The sequence below is a fragment of the Tursiops truncatus genome, chromosome 1, assembly GCF_011762595.2.
Source record: "Tursiops truncatus isolate mTurTru1 chromosome 1, mTurTru1.mat.Y, whole genome shotgun sequence".
Classification (NCBI taxonomy): Eukaryota; Metazoa; Chordata; class Mammalia; order Artiodactyla; family Delphinidae; genus Tursiops; species Tursiops truncatus.
Window position 1 is genome coordinate 30,763,270 of NC_047034.1, and position 16,223 is coordinate 30,779,492.

The 16,223-nt window shown below is 35.9% G+C and overlaps 1 long non-coding RNA gene across 1 annotated transcript; it reads left to right on the plus strand.

Annotated features, from left to right (window-relative positions):
* Window positions 1-12: 12 nt before the first annotated feature.
* On the plus strand, window positions 13-8,955 carry LOC141278094 (uncharacterized). The gene is made up of 2 exons (XR_012330376.1): window positions 13-4,732; window positions 4,994-8,955. It is a non-coding gene; the product is annotated as an uncharacterized lncRNA (long non-coding RNA).
* Window positions 8,956-16,223: the final 7,268 nt, after the last annotated feature.

Genomic DNA, 16,223 nt, shown 5'->3' on the forward strand with positions numbered 1-16,223 from the left:
TATGTGATTTTCAGACAACGCCATATGTAATTGACTATATACTATCCCATTACAGGAATAACTTCCAGTACTCATACTGACTACTCTACTGACTTAACTAGCACAAGACACAGAAGCATAAGGACAAAAACCACCTTACAATATTGCCATGTCTTGCACTTCACAGCTCTCAAAGCATGTGTGTTTGAAGAAGATAAAAAGAACTGAAAAGTACAAAACCAGAAGCTATTCTGTGGAAAATTATTTCAATCATCAGGCATGTGAAAGATAAGTCAAAGATTCAGTTCTCATCAATGCTTAGTCAAAACGGAAATTTTCTTCTGTCAAGAATATACTCCAGGGGCTTCCCTGATGGCACAGTGGTTAAGAAGCCACCTGCCAATGCAGGGGACAAGGGTTTGAGCCCTGGTCCAGGAAGATCCCACATGCCACGGAGCAACTAAGCCGGTGTGCCACAACTACGGAACCTGCGCTCTAGAGCCCGTGAGCCACGACTACTGAGCCTGCGAGCCACAACTACTGAAGCCTGCGTGCCTAGTGCCCATGCTCTGCAACAAGAGAAGCCACCGCAATGAGAAGCCTGTGCACCGCAACGAAGAGTAGCCCCCACTCCCTACAAGTAGAGAGAGCCTGCGCACAGCAACGAAGACCCAACACAGCCAAAAATAAATAAATAAATAAATAAATAAAAGAATATACTCCATCAACAATGTGTGTAATGGAATGGTGTGAATGAGTATTTTATCAGAATTCCTGTAATGCACAAACCTATAGCAGTACTGAAATCAGTAATGCATTTATAATAGTAAATATTTATGAGGAAGTAATCCATAGAGGTTTTCTCAAAGTTAACAATGAAAATTAATGTGACATTATCAATAATAAATTGTGAAGCTGAAATAAACTTTTCTAAACTATTAATAACTAGAAGCAAATTCTAATCAACCATGTTACAAGAAATCTATGTCTAAAAACTACAAAGTTTATTTCTTAAAATTTTATTTCGAAAATACATAAACTGTTGTATGAGGAGGCAGTTAAAGAATATATAGCTAAAAGAGTGGGGGAAAAGTTTTATAGAGACACATGTGGCAGTAGTTAATTTTTAAATGTCATTTTTCTAGATTTTGTAACACCTATAGTATTGATATTTGAAAGCATTTAAAAAATTGTAATTTGAAGATTTGCTACTTCCAGGTAGAATAAAATATTTTGAAGCAAAACAATGTTTACACTGAGAAAAACAAAAAAAGCCAAATAAAATAGCCAGCATTCAATCAAAAAGTTCTAGACAAACCAAGAGATAGAATCATATGACTAAAATTCTAAGAAAAGAACAGATAATACAAAAATATTTATATAAGATATTGTGTATCTTTATCAGGAAAAGTCTTTATCAAGAAAAGACTTTAAAATCATCAGAATTAATATTATATTTTATTTATTTGTGTATTATATTTATATATAGATATTTATATATTTATATAAAGAACTTAAAGATAAAGCCCTAGTTAAGGCAGTGACAATAGCAGTAGCAGTGGGAGTGAAAAGAAATGGTTATATTCAAGCATATTTTGTCAGGAAAAGTTCAAGATCAAATGTCTGACTGCATACATGGGATGGATAGACGGAGTGGGAAAAATCAAAGTTAACTATAGAGGTTCTAGTAAAGATGGGGTTGCCGTCACCCAACCCAAGGGGCTGCGATCATCCCCAAGATCTAGGAGACTCAAAGGGAAGGTCATGGTCAGAGGCAAAGTTGATTGGTGGGAAAATAAGACTCCCAGTCTCTCCATCTCCTTATACCAGTTTTTTTTTAACATCTTTATTGGAGTATAATTGCTTTACAATGGTGTGTTAGTTCCTGCTTTATAACAAAGTAAATCAGTTATACATATGTCCCCATATCTCTTCCCTCTTGCATCTCCCTCCCTCCCACCCTCCCTATCCCACCCCTCTAGGTGGTCACAAAGCACCAAGCACATCTCCCTGTGCTATGCAGCTGCTTCCCACTAGCTATCTATTCCTTATACCAGTTTTGTTTTTCTGCTCATATACGTAGCAGCATTTCATTCAAGGGGAAAGTCATTGATCTGACTGGTCAAATTAAACAACATAGTTCAAGGCACATTTACAGTGGTTAGTTCCTCCACAATTTAGAAAGTCACATTCACAATTTCCCTCTTCCTACCCCGCAGAACACATTGGCCATTCCTCCAAAGTTTCCACTCCACAGAGTGGACCAGAGATGACATTAGCCTAGAACTGAGAGCTTGGCATGAGATGGTGTCAGCCCCACATAGAGCTCTGGCATAAGTTATAACCCAGCCCAACTCTACAGAGAGCTCTGCATGGAATCCTGGGAGTAAACTCAGCCATAATAATGTGATTCTGTTTTTCATTTGCTTTTCTTCCTTGATTAACTTTCCCTGGCCACTCTGACAAATGAACTTTCAGGCATTCCTGGGCCACTCACTAACTTTATTCCATTTAATGTCATCCAGATTCCCAAGAAAATTACTAACTATAAGGAGGGAAATTTGGAACATGGTGAGTTTTAGATGCCTGAAATATACAGGTCATTGAATCCAGTTAAGTAGCAAATTATCTGGATCTCAAATATGCCAGTAGAATAGCAGACTAAGCTCAATTTAATGTACTCTTACTGGAGACACATGTAAATTCTCGGTCAATTTTGAAAAAGTTAAAAGCACATAGCTGAGATTAAAAGAAAGAAAGGAACGCCTGCATGTTTCAGAAAGTAACAGAGAAATTAAATCCAGAGAAAGAAGAGTGCACTGATGTCTGTGGGTTCCGTTCCTTAGTATAGGCCTTATGTAAATAGGAGCTGGAGCTAGAAATCTAACATTACCTTGAGGCCAGGAATTTAGACTCAGGATGGAACAATATTGAGAAGTTGGTACAGATATCCTACAGAAATTTCATGAGGAACTGCTTAGTCCATTAAGAGGGCCAAGGGCGGTGGTGAGGAAGATTGATATCTCTTGAAAACCTTCAGGTACAGAAAACATCAGCACCTCTGAAAAGTAGGCCTGTCCTTCCCAGCGTTGTGATGGCCAGGTTGTCACTAACCTGTAAGGCCCTGTATGAATCAGAAACTGCAAGGAGAGTAATTCAAAGAAAAACAGATGCAGGATGGGTTTGGCAATAAATCCTAGGACCCTATCAGAAACAAAATTAAAACCACTCTAAAGGGAAATTTTAAAAAACCAGAGCAGATAGTATCCTAACCAGAATAGAATAATAATTCTGAGGAAGTTACTTTATTTAAGTAATATTCAATGCAATGGCCAGGCCCTTTTGAAGAATTCTAAAACATATACAAACAATTCGTTTACATCTTATATATCCCACCATCCAGAGCAAAATTCACTTAAGTACTGTACTGGTGGAAACTGGGCAGCACTATGGAGACAATAAAAAGGTGTTTACCATCAAAAAACGTGAAGGTAAGAAAGATAATGTCTAATTTTTAATTATCCTGTGGTTTATTGAAATCTTTTGGAAACCCAAAATAGAGAAAACCTAGGAGGCAATGAAGACTTAAATCTTTAGAGATTTATCAACTCATCTATAAAAGCTTTATTAATTTCTTCTTTTAATACCATTCCTGAGAGGTATAAATGTGTCCAGTGATAGGGTTGAAGAAGCCTGAGAGAATTTCAATTGTTTACTATTCTTGGTCAGCTATTAAGACCTTTCAGGAGCATCTTGATTTTCATGGCATCATCCAACAAAAAGCAGGATATTTTACAGAAAGTCCTGGTCCACTTTTTGGCTTGCTTTTTTGTTTATGTTTTTGGTTTTCTCACATTGGGCGGTACATTAGGCTACCTATTGCATACTTCCTCATTCATGCATGCATTCATTCAAACAATATTTACTGAGTTGAGATATTTAATTAACACCCAATAAATGATGTTTAGATGAATGAATGTGCTTTTTATCAAAGTAAGTGTAAGTACTGAGAAAAATTACAGAATGTATGATCCCAGCCCCACAAAAGCATATAATTGTGTTGAGGATATAACATACGCTGGTGAAATAACTAATATATCATATTGGACAGTTTCTAAGTTCAAAAATGAGTTTTTATAAATAATCAGAGCCTAAGGAGGACAAAGAAGGGACAGTTCATTATGGGTTGAATCTATCAATAAATGTACATTTCAGATGAGATTTGAGATTGACCTTAAAGAAAGAAGAGGACTTAGATATATGAACAGAGAACAAAAAAGGCATGGTGATAGCATGTGCATAGATAGTGTGGCCAATATTTATGTTCTTCCTTAAAGATAGTCAGAGATAACCCAAATGTAACTGTTTCCATGGGTCCATTCTCAGTATCCAAACAAAATGGCAAATCCTATCTTAGTAAAACTAATGAAAAACACAGTCTTTAACAAAGACATTGTGAAGGAAAGGGGGAGAGAAAGGCTTGCATCCCACACCACACAACAAAACTTATTTAATTATTTGTTTCATTTTCTCCCTCTGAAAATTTCCTCTCCCTCTCTCTGTACGTCTCTCTTCTCCCACATCTGGCCACACTCTACCAGCCACCTTTCCAGATCTTTCCAGAACTCTCCATCCTAGTTTCATTATGCCACAAGTTAAACATCTCACAGGTCTCCAGGATGCATCCTCATCACTTATTCCACAAAGACAGACAAAGGACACTTCTCAGGATCACGTTTCGTGGAAGGAAGAGGTAACGAGGAGTGATTATAAATACTATAAGGTGGAGAGCAGTGACTTAAAATACCATTTTTCCTCTTAGAACATGAATACAGGGAACTTTGGGAAACTAGAAAATCTAGAAAGGATTCATTGATAATTATTTATTTTCAATGAATAAAATAAAATGTAATAATACGGCTAAACTCTGACAGATTAACTTTTTCAAAAGTTGCTTTCACACACCTTCACTATTGGGATGTTTGATAAACACATCTTTCTTCTTTCTTTGCAGATACTGGCACCAAACTTTCAAACAATAAGAAACTTCCCATAAGTCCCTTGCCAGGCAAGATTACGGTATAACAATCCAAACAGATTTTTGAAGAAGACAACTGGTTGAAAGCACAGGAAAAGAGCTGGGTTTCTCTTTTTCAACAGTCACATAATGAGTAATGTGGGAATTGGTTTACAAAGTCTCTCTCCATGAGGGGCTAAGGTTAAGATTAGAACTTCTGAGGCCAGAAGAGCAAAATAACTACAACAACCCACATATTTTCAAGAGCCGCACTTTGGATGTGAGGGACTGATTTTTCCCACTCTGTTTTCAGCAACCCAACTGGTGTCTTTATTAAATGACATAAGAGAATACAGTGTGGCCAAGAAGGCTTAGATTTCCTTAGCCCCAAGTCAGATATTCTCAAGTGACTGTCCACTTAAATTAAAAAGAGAGATTTACAAGAGGAAACTGGATACAACTGAGTGTACTTTTATTTCAACCCTTTACCTGAATGTTTTGTTTTGTTTTCAGTTCTCCACTGAAGTTGCCTACATTAATATATTTTTAAGAACATTTCCTTAAGTTGAAGTATTCATTCAGTATATTCATTTACTATAATTGAGAAAAGCCAAATGACTTAGGCAAATTCATTTCTATATTGCCACAGCAGTGTATTGTGAACTAAATGACACCTGGCAGTTCTTTACTCAGATACTAACTCAATTAGAAGGCAGAACAAGGATACCTACCCATTCAGGGAAGGAAAGGCCACTTAGCCTCTGTAGCTGTCTTAGGTCTCTTATCATCACAGTAACAAATTGAAGACTAAAAACCATACGATCATCTCAATAGATGCAGAAAAAGCTTTTGAAAAAATTCAATATCCATTCATGGTAAAAACTCTCCAGGAAGTGGGCATAGAGGTAACATACCTCAACATAATAAAGGCCATATATGACAAGCCCATAGCTAACATACTCAATGGTGAAAAGCTGAAAGCATTTTCCCTAAGATCAGGAACAAGACAAGGATGCCCACTCTCACCACTTTTATTGAACAGAGTTTTGGAATTCCTAGCCACAGCAATCAGACAATAAAAAATAAATAAATAAAAGGACTCCAAAATGGAAAGGAAAAAGTAAAACTGTCACTGTTTGCAGATGGCATGATACATAGAAAATCTGAAAGACACCATCAAAAAACTATTCGAGCTCAAACATGAACTTGGTAAATTTGAAGGATACAATAGATTTCTATATATAAAATTTGTATTTCTATACACTAACAGTGAACTATCAGAAAGAGAAATTAAGGAAACAATCCCATTTATAATCGCATAAAAAAGAATAAAATACATAAGAATAAACCTGCCTAAGGAGGTAAAAGACCTGTACCCAGGAAACTATATGACACTCATAAAAGAAAGATGACACAAACAGCTGGAAAGATATACCATGGTCACAGATTGGAAGAATTAATATTGTTAAAATGACCATCATACCCAAGGAAATCTACAGATTCAATGCAGTCCGTATCAACATATCAAGGGCATTTTCCACAGACCTAGAACAAATAATTTTAAAGTTTGTATGGAAACACAAAAGATCCTGAATAGCTAAAACAGTCTTGAGAAAGAAGAACACAACTGGAGGAATCATGCTCCCTGGCTTCAGACTGTGCTACAAACCTACAGTAATCAAAACAGTATGGTACCGGCACAAAAACATCCATCACTGGAACAGAATAGAGAGCCCAGAAAGAAACCCATGCACTTATGGTCAATGAATCTATGACAAAGGAGGCAAGAATATGCAATGGAGAAAAGTCTGGGCTTCCTTAGGGATGGTTTCATCAATTAATTTGTTTTCTTAAATGGACCATACTTTTCCATGTGTTTGTATACCTTGTGAGTTTTTTGGTTGAACATTGGGCTTTCAAATATTATAATGTGGTGTCTATGGAAATCAGATTCTCCCACTTCCCCAGGGTTTTCTGGGCTTTTGATTGTTGAAGGCTGTAGTAGTCTGTTTGTTTAGGGACCTTTCCAAACTAGTTTTGCAATGACTGTACTCCTTATTGTATGTAGGCACTGAAGTCTCTGTTCCTTTAGTTCATGTTTAGCTAATGTTTTGACAGAGATGTCCTTGAATTCCTGCACCTAAGACAAACAAAAACAAATATACACAAGCACATCCACATGCACACTCAAAACCACACACCTCTCCCCATTGTGCAGATTGCTGGATCACTCCTTCAACATTTAGCTGATCTGCACTGAGTTCAGGGCTCAGCCCATGGTAAAAGCTTAGAGACTCCTCTGGTGTTTTCAGAACATGCATCTTATCTTGAGTATGCATGTGGTTTTCTTAATTTCTCTGGACACATATGTACTTTTTGTATGTTCTAAGTTCCCAAAGAATCTCCTCCAACTTTTGCTCCTGCATCTTATGTGGTCTATTGTATTTCAATGCACAGTCTTCTGCCCCAGCCATCTGTGCTTTGTTAGTTCACCTTGCACTTTTTTTGAGCAATGACCACTGCTTTTCCAGATTGTGTTCCAGGTTAGCTAAGACAGAGATAAGCATCTTGTGTCAGTCCTTCAGGTAGCTCCCAGACAGGTTAGAACAGATACACATAATAATCCGAGAGTATGGTTTCTTTTCCTCCCTCCTGAAGCAGGATTGAGGGTCCCATACTAGGAATGGTCTGCTGCTATTTTAAGACTATCACTGCATTAAGACCCCACCACTTTAAGACCATCACTACACTAACAATAGGTGGGGCAAGGACAAGTAAAAATGCCACAAAGCTTTCCTGCCATTTTCAAATTGCCTCTTCCCTGGTTCAGTATGTGTTTGGTTGCTGTAAATCTTTGCCTGATTTCAGGACTAAGAGAAACTCAAGGAACGCCACAACAAGAAACAGTATACTCAAACTCTCAGATGCCAAAAGACAGAGAAAGAATCTTTTCTCCCAAAGGAGAAAGAAAAAACAAATTTGTTACAAAGCAGGGATCCTCAAAAAGATTCATAGCTAATTTCCTATCTGAAACCACGGAAGCAAGAGGCCAGACATATTTAAAGTGCTGAAAGAAAAAAATTGTCCACCAAGAATTCTATATTTGGCCAAACTGGCTTCAAAACTTAGGGAGAAATTAACACATTCCCAGATGAACAAAGGCTGAGGGCATTTGTTTTACAACTTCCTAACACTGCCCTATGACAAATGCTAAATTGAACCTTCAGGTTGAAATGAAAGGACACTAGACAGCAACTCAAAGCTGTATAAAGAAATAGAAATCTCCAGTAAAGATAAATACATGGGCAGATACTAAAGCCAGTATTGTGCTACTGGCTTGTAACTCTACTTTGTACTTCTTACATGATTGAAAAAACAAATGCATAAAATAATCATAAATCCATGTTATTGGGCTCACAAAGTATAAAGGTGTAATTTGTGACAACAATAATGTAAGGAGGAGGAATGGAACTGTAGAGGAACAGAGTTTCTGTGTGCTATTGAAGTTGGTTTCAATTCAAATGATATTGGTTGAACTTTAGAAGGGTAAATGTAATCTTCTTGATAACCACAAAGAAAATATCAATAGACTATATGCAAAAAGAAATGAAAAAGGAATCAAGAGTTCACTACAAGATCGGCTAAGCACAGAAGAAGTCAGTAATGGAGTAAATGAGGGGAAAAAATGCATAAGACATACAGAAAACAACCAGGAAACAGACAGAATTAAGTTCTTCCTCATCAGTAATTTTTGAAAAAGTAAGTGGATTAAGCTCTCCAATAAAAAGATAAATATTGGCAGAATGGACTTTAAAAACATCCATAATCCAAGTATATGCTGTCCGCAAAAAACTCACTTGATTTCAAGAGACACAAGTTGGTTGAAAGTTAAAGCACAGAATAAAATATCCCATGCAAATAGTAACAAAAAGAAAGAAAGAGAGAGAGAGAAAAAGAAAGGAAGGAAGGAAGGAAGGAAGGAATGAAGGAAGATAGATCTGGGATGGCTACATTAATATCACACAAAATAAACTTTAAATCAATACCTATCACAAGAGGAAAAGGAGGCCACTATATGTTGATAACAAGTTCAATCTATCAAGAAGATATAACAACTATAAACATATATGTACCAAACATCCCCCAAATATGTGAAGCAGACATTGACAGAATTGAAGGAAGAAATAGATAGTTCTAAAATAATAGTTGGAGATCAATACCTTGCTTTCAATAATGGATAACACATCTAGACAGAAGATCAGTAGAGAGGTAGGGGGACTGAATAACACATTTAACCAACTAAACCTAACAGCCATATATAGATCACTCCACTCAACAACAGCAGAATACACATTTTTCTCAAGTACACATGGAACATTCTCCAGGAAAGACCATATGTTACACCACAATACAAGTACCGATACATTTTTAAGAAACTGAAATCATACAAAGTATCTTCTTTAGCCACAGTGAAATGAAGGTAGAAATCAATAACAGAACCATTGGTAGCCATTTCCCATCATGCCTGCCACACATGATATAAAGCAATGAAGGGAAAAACATAATTGACCATTTAGAAAAGTGGGAAAGAGGACATACCATTGACACAGAGTGTGTGCTGTTTCCCGTTGTCAGGGATAGAAATAAATTAGCATCATTTATTCATTAGTGTGTTAATTTCTTGGTCAATCATTGGGCAGCCAGTGTTTCTGCCTGATGGGAAGATTTCCTATACTCAGTGTTGAGTGGAGACAACCTTGAAAGGGACATTTAAAAGGATTATACTGTGATGGGCTTAGCAGTACCCTTCCTCCTACGCCAGTATTTAGGCTGGGGTATTTCCATGCAGTGTGTACAATCGTAGGCCCCAGGTCACCAGAATTTAGTTGGATTCGTTTTGTTAATACATTCCCTCAGTACTTTGTCTTTTATTTGACTGTTGCATTTACTTCATTCTTTATTATCATTGCGAAACAACTTTGTTTCCTGTTCAGATGCCAAAAAGTGGATATCAATACCTCCTGAGTTTTACACATCACAGATCTGTTTTACATATCAGAGACAGAGACAGCAACTATTTCCTATGACTTTGAGACATGCTTTGAACATGTGATTAACATGTTGAGTGTTGAAATGTGTGTCGAGCTCATTATACTTGCTCTAAAAGGTTTCAAACTGCAAAGATTTAAACATCTTTATCTTTGAATAGTTTTCCTGTGCTGTCCCTTTGTGTCAGACTGTTAATGTGCAGTCTGGCACCTTCAAATAATGTGGCTTTGTAACCAATTATTTACATGTTGTTTTATCCACAATCTTTTTTTAAAATAAATTTATTTATTATTTATTTTTGGCTGTGTTGGGTCTTTGTTGCTGCACGTGGGCTTTCTCTAGTTGGGGCGAGCAGGTACTACTCTACATTGTGGTGTGTGGGCTCCTCATTGCTGTGGCTTCTCTCGTTATGGAGCACGGGCTCTAGGCGCTGGGGCTTCAGTAGTTGTGGCTCGTGGGCTTCAGTAGTTGTGGCCCATGGGCCCTAGAGCACAGGCTCAGTAGTTGTGGCACACAGGCTTAGTTGCTCCGCAGCACGTGGGATCTTCCCAGACCAGGGCTCGAACCCATGTCCCCTGCACTGGCAGGCAGATTCCCAACCACTGTGCCACCAGGGAATTCCCCCACAGAGAATCTTAAGGTCAAAACATACAACTCGATTAACTACACTTCCTCCTGTTCACATTTCCCTCATCTTTTCTTCACCTTCCGTCTATGTTTCCTTGGCCCTGTTTATATTAAGTGCTTTTGCCATTATATTTGATTGTCTGTATTCCGGTGAGTTACCACAATGCTTTATGAGACATGGTAGGATATAAATGCATTTAAGTAATATATATATATATATGTGTGTGTGTGTGTGTGTGTGTGTGTCTGTGTGTGTGTGTCGTTTGCTTGAGTGCAGTGTTTTTTGTTTTCTGTACTGAATTCATTAGCATGGGTCGGTATAAAATTTAGCATAGGTCGATATGTAATTTGTAAACTAATAAAGTCTTAAAAGTGAGGAATTAAGTCTTTTAAAATTTAATTATTTATTGTAAAGAGCAGAATAGCATACATAAACAGATGCCTAGGGAAAACTTGTATTCTAATTTGGAACTCTCATGAACACCTATGTTTTTTTTCTTCTAATGGTATGATAGTAGGCCATTTGATTATTTCTATTTTTATGGCTTTAGCTTTAGAACAATGAAATATTCGTAAATTTTAAAAAGTATTTTTCTTTATTTGATGGGGGTGGGATACTGGAGAAATGAAAGGTCAAACACCTATTGAGGAATCCATACTTGTCTATATATTGTGTACTTTTATTTCAATAACTGATTTAAAATTCCTAAAAGGATGCTATAATAAGTTATTATGCCATTTTACAGACTGAATTAAGTGAATTTCAGGGAGGTATGAAACTTGCCTAAGGCTATCCAGCTGTAAAGCAGTAGAAGTGAGAATTAAATCCAGGTATACCTATCGCCAAAGTTTCTGCTTGTCTCTTTACATCATCCACTTTTAATAGCCAATGCTTTCCTGCTTACAAATATGACTGAGGTTTCCAGTCAACAGTCCTTTGTAATCAGATAGAAAAATTACTGTTGATTCTCTAAAGACATATTCCTTTTCCATTAAGTGACTTTAGTTGTTCAAATAATACTTCCAGACAGTAGTAATCATACTAAGACTAAGAACAGAACTCAGGGATGTGTCTAGCAGTCAGTAAAGACCAACTGGGCTCACGGATGATATTTACGGTCATTTCCTCTAGACTAACATAATCTTATTAGTAAGACCCTAATAATTCACAGTACTGCCCTTGCCTGATTGTTTGTTCTTCTCCCTCTATCACGCTCTCTTTCCCCATATTATTATTATTTTTGGCAATTTTTGGTGAATTAAATTCAGGGATTGGTATTCAGGAGTACTAGTCACAAAAGCAGAGAATCTTAGCTCACAACAAAGGAAGAAAATAGAGAAAAAGTATAAATTATATGAATACACACACATACACACATGTACCACCTATATGTTGCACTTCTCCAAAATCTATTCAGTATCTACACATTTATTGTATATTAGCAGTAAGACTAGAACTGAGCGTAATGCTCTGTTTACAAGGCACAGAAAACAGACCCAAGTATGGAAATTACTAGCAATGAGAATGGGGAAGAAAGACTACAACAAGGAATGTAGATGATATTTTTGTTTCCTAGCTGTGATGCCAAATATTGAACTTTCAACTTGAGACAAGGAGGCCATAAAAAGTTGTATTAGTTTCCTAGAGCTGCCATGACAAAGTACCAGAGACTGAGGAGGTTAAACAACAGAAATTTACTCATTCACAGGTCTAGAGGATAGAAATCTGAGGTAAGGTGTCAGCAGGATTGATTTCTTCTCAAGTATCTCTTCTTGGTTTGTAGGTGCCATGTTTTCCTTTTGTCTTCACATGGTCTTCTCTCTGTGCATGTCTGTGTCCTAATATTTTCTTTTTATAAGGACACCAGTCATATTGGATTAGAGCCCACCCATTTGACCTCATTTGACCTCAGTTACCTATTTAAGGGCCTTATCTCCAAATACAGTCATATTATGAGGTATTGGGGGTTAAGACTTCCACATATTAACTTGAGCAGGACACAATTCAGCTGATAATAGAAGATAAGAGTAATTTAAGCAAGTAAGTAACTATTGTTTACAGTGAGTTGCTTAAGGATTTGAATTTACTCAAGAAAAAACAAGAAGAAATTACATAACACTGTACATTATACAAAGATATTAAATTAATCATCATAACATCCTGTGAGATGGGCATTAAATTAGACTAAGAAAGATTAAGCAACTTTTCCAGAATTGCATAGTTGGTACTTTCCAGAATTTTAACCAGGTATTTTCCCAGTTCCATTCTACGTTACATATTCATTTCATTATTTGAAATGAATTTTGAGTCTTCATTTTACTTAGTTTCTGAAGTTATATGGGGATAGAATGGAGTTGGATATTTCCAGTGACATTCACACATGGGGAAGGAAATTGAGTCCAGAAGCTTCAGCAATGTTTCCATGGAGAACGCTAACAACAGAACCAGAAATACCGTTATCCTTTTGGTTCAGTGATCTTTCCTGAAGCACTACAAGAATCAATTTTAAGAAGCCCAATGTTTTCCAAACTTTCACCAATGGGCTCTGTAGGGTCTTCTAACAGTATCTAAGAGACTAACTAGTTTCACATTCCAAGCCACTTAAGACAAGGAGTTCTGATTGTTCTCTGTGAGGAAATCAAGTGACAATCATAGCTAGTGATTTAGGATAGTTTCTTCAGGGCCCAGGCAAAACCTAATACACGGTAATAATCATTGTTAACTGCATCTTTGACAAGGATTAATCAGGTATCAAAGAGGTCTATAAATTGGGAGAAATTATGATCAAAGAGAAACATAGACCACAGATATTTAATTAATGCTCAATTATTTATGAGTTTAACTTTGGTTAACCTAATTTTCCTTCTTCTAGACAATTTCCAATTCATCTCCACAAAGAGACCAGAATAATCAGCTTCCAATACAAGATTTAGTGTGTTGCTTTAATTTAAAGCATACAGTGACTTCTACATTCACTCCACCAAGTTTTGCCAGGAGAGAAAAGGAGACATTATATTTTGTCTTGAATTAGATATGCCACCGTACTTGACTTAGCTCATCCTACTGGAAGCACTTTGAGGGCAGATTCTACAGTTTTGTCTTACATCCTCTACGGAATCAAGCCAAGGGAATCACACACAGTTACAGCTGGAAAATCTTTTGCTCTGGGTTAATACTTTTAGCTTTTACGACCAAGACTTTATCACCAAGATCTATCTTTACAGTCTCCAAACAGAAGACCTTCTTGCCTTCCGTTTTCATATTGACTAGGAAGGTAAAGGGAAGAACTGAGAAGTACCCAAAATCAGCTAGCAGCCAGCATAGATAAATCATCTGTGGAGATATTGTTTCTTTCAAAAGATATAAACATAAGAGGAAGTCCTAGTGTTAGAAACAATTGTGCATAATAAAATTCCATGAAAACCTAGAAATCCAGATGCAGATCAGTAACATATTGGTTAAATAAGCTGTTATGTTCATGCAGTGGACAAGTGTACATACATTAAGAAGAACGAGACTCTCTTTTCTATGAGATTCTCTTTTCGCTGAACTCATCAGTGCTGCAAAAACAATGTTACATAATACTTTTTCTTTAACATTATATCAGGCATCCTCCTCTTGTCCTGCATTTATTGCCAGTGTTACTAAAGTCTATCACTTACCTCTTTCTCTTTCAGACATATAATTTCTTCTTATTTTGGAAGCATTCATCAATCCCTATTTTATTCTTTCTTTTAAATTACAAATGAATATTGAATTTTATAAAATATCTTTTGGGGGATATTTCAAGTGATTGTATAGTTTTGCTCTCCTTTGACCTTGTTATATGGTAAATTGTATTTTGTTATTTTATATTATGCTATTTATTATATATTGTATTATGTTTACTAATTACATTTATTATATTATTATTACATTATTTTTAAGGTAGCATTTTGTTTTAGATAGACAAAACAAGCAGTGGAATAGGAAGCATCTTAAAATTAGATGCAAGAGCATAAGGGAATTGAGATTAAAATAAAATTCACGTTTTGGATCAGTAGCAAAAATTATTCAACAAAAGTAGGAAAATATGGCTATCATTACTAAATTGTAGACACAGCAACTAGTTAAAAGTTAAAAAATAATTAAACTGTAAAAATATCAGAAACCTGGGAGACTTGAAATAAATTATTCGTGAGGAATACCTTTCTAAGATACAAAAAAAAAGGATACATTTAATTATATAAGAATTAAAATTTTCCTCACGGCAAAATGCACTACAAAGGTCAGAAAACAAGCAAAAGAAATTGGGAAATATATTTAGAAATGGATATGCTTTCTTTACAACTTTTGAGAGAAGCACATGTTTCTTTTTCCTTTAACCTGTTATGTGGGTATTAATCTGTAATATAAGTGCATAGTTCCTTTCCTTTCATCTGTAATGTGAGTGTCAACATGGGGCACTGTTTCCAAGCACAGACTTTGGATGTTCCTGTACTGGTCCCATCACTGACCATCCACAAAAACTTACAAATGTTGCTTTACTTTCCTGGGGGTTAGAGTCTTAGCTAAGAAATGGAAGCGAAATAGAACTTTCCCCCAGGGATGATAGACGGTTTAAAGGAGTAAATATGTAAGTGACCTAGCACAGTGCCTAGTACAAGAGAGATCAATATAAGTACTTATCCATTTTTTAAAGAGACAGATGAAAGAAATAAAATGTGGTGACTTCAATCTATTGATATATATTCTTGACATTAAACTACCTTTTCATTCATTGGATGACCTAACTTGCTCATGCTTTTTCTTACTCTAGTGAACTTGGGTAGCTAATATCATAGTTGAAAATTTTTCCTTTTATATTTACAAGTAAATTTGACCTGTAAATTTCTTTTTCCTTACAGTCCTAATGTATTTTCAGTATTAGGATTATATAGACTTCATAAGATGAATAAAGGAGCATTCTTCCTTTGCTACTCTCTAGAAATTTTTCTTTGTTAATATTGATGTTATCTGTTTAATAGAAGTTGGATAGAATTCACCTCCCAAATGATCTGGCCGGGTCTGGTATTTTCTTGGTGAAAGCTTGTAAACTATTGACTTCATTCCTTTACTGGTGCAAGAACTCCAGCTACAAATTTCCTCTTGTGTCAGTTTTGGTAAACTTTAGGAGCTAGGAAATTGTCTACTTTACAGAAATGTTCAAATTTACTGGCATTTCATATACTCTGTTTGTACTCTCTGCTATAACATTGTCCTGATTCTTTCTATATATTATTTACTTAGGTTTTCGTTTTGCTTAATCAAAGTGTGTTTTTTAAATCTTTTCAAAGAATATTCTTTTGACTTACTAGATTACCTCAATTTTATACTTTTTTCTGTTTTATTAAGTTCTGCTCATATCTTTATTATCTATTTTTCTATGTTCTCAGGGTTTATTGTTTTACTCTTCTGATGTCAATTAAAACTCTTGGTTATTAATTTTAATAAATCTTTTTAGTTATAAATAGTTGAACTTTTTAAGATTCCAGCTTAGTTGTAAGTATCTAAGGGTCAGCTCCTCCTCAT